Raw genomic sequence first — 1,520 nt, forward strand, 5'->3', positions numbered from 1 at the left:
ACAAGATATTCGAAGGTTTTTATTCTTTGTCTATATTTGATGCCGTTGTTGAAGTTACTACGTTTTTTTTCCTCTAGTGAGTTGGTTATTTAATCTCTCTTTTCCTCGCCCCCCTTATCGTCACCAAAGAGCTCTCAACGTCCTGTTTGAATGAATCAATTTCGACTTTCTGTTTTTGTGTTTATCCACCTTTGCATATGGGTTCCAGGTGGGCGTTTTCAAACTTGCCGCGTGGCCTTCTTGCCCCCACATGACCTTTATGTCCTTGGTCCTTACCTTATTTATAAGCATAAACACAACTACCATGACCATCGGTTTCGTGGTGTAGTTGGTTATCACGTCTGTCTAACACACAGACGGTCCCCGGTTCGAGCCCGGGCGAAGCCATTCATGTATCGTTTTTTCCATTGACCCTCATTTTTTTCAAGAATTTTTTTTTTGTTAATTAGTTACTGTATCTTTTACTCGTGGTCGTGGAAGCAACGGAACAAAAAACTACACAAGTCTATTGGAAATTAGAAAATAGGCGTGCACATCCTCCGGAAAGTAGAGAATTATCCTATACAGATATTTGCATTATGTTATACTCCCGTGCTCTTTTGACTAGTCATGGTTAAATCATTTGAATTTTGATCACAAATTATACTTAATATATAATTAAATAAATTTTAAAACTGATATCGTTAGAAAATATATTTTATTCTCTTTAAAACATATTTTTCAGTTTATTAAAATATTACATAAATTTATCTTAATTATCGGTCAAAATTTGATCAATTAATCACATAATAGTCAAAAGAGGATAGTGGTATCATAGTAATAGCTAGTTAAAATATTTTGATTCTGGCACAAACAAATATTTAAAATTCAGTAATTTAATTACTCGGGCATTATGATAAAATAATATGAAAAATGTAGTGAAAGACTTTAATTAGTGCTATTTGTTAAGACATGCAGATATAGGCCAGTAGTAGTATTAGTATTATAGTTGTACTAAGAGTACTATAGTCTTTTACTTAACAGCTGGAGAATATTTGATGTACTATGTTAGGTCACACACACTATAGAAGAGGGTTGAATACAGTGTTTATCACAATCAAATCGAATTAAAAGAACACAAGTAACAGAAAACAAACTTTATTAAACTCTGTTATAATATAGAACTGTCATCTCTCAGTGATGAACAAATTATCACGAGAGTTGCTAGGGTTATAATGAATATTATTCTCGATAATGATAACACATATAGTGTAAACCCTATGTCTGTGTTTATATACTACACAGTTACAAGATAATCGCTAATTGATATGAAATATAATTCAATATAATTCTGCTTCCTAAAATATATCAATCAGTTGTCTTTTCTTCCAATTATTCTATTCTTCATAGAATTCCTTCTTCATGCATATTTCTTCTTGCGTTTGTCTTGATCTTCTTTCCTTTCAATCAGCCGCCTCCTGATATTATCTTCTGATAAATATCTCCTGATAACTTAAATTTTGACAACTTAAGTTCTGATT

General features: G+C 32.0%; 1 non-coding gene across 1 annotated transcript; it reads left to right on the forward strand.

The window, feature by feature from the left end:
- The first annotated feature begins 313 nt into the window (after nucleotides 1–313).
- TRNAV-AAC (transfer RNA valine (anticodon AAC)) lies at nucleotides 314–387 on the forward strand. Its single transcript has one exon. It is a non-coding gene; the product is annotated as a tRNA-Val (tRNA).
- Nucleotides 388–1,520: the final 1,133 nt, after the last annotated feature.

The sequence above is a fragment of the Apium graveolens genome, chromosome 9 (genome assembly GCF_009905375.1).
Source record: "Apium graveolens cultivar Ventura chromosome 9, ASM990537v1, whole genome shotgun sequence".
NCBI classification, from domain to species: Eukaryota; Viridiplantae; Streptophyta; class Magnoliopsida; order Apiales; family Apiaceae; genus Apium; species Apium graveolens.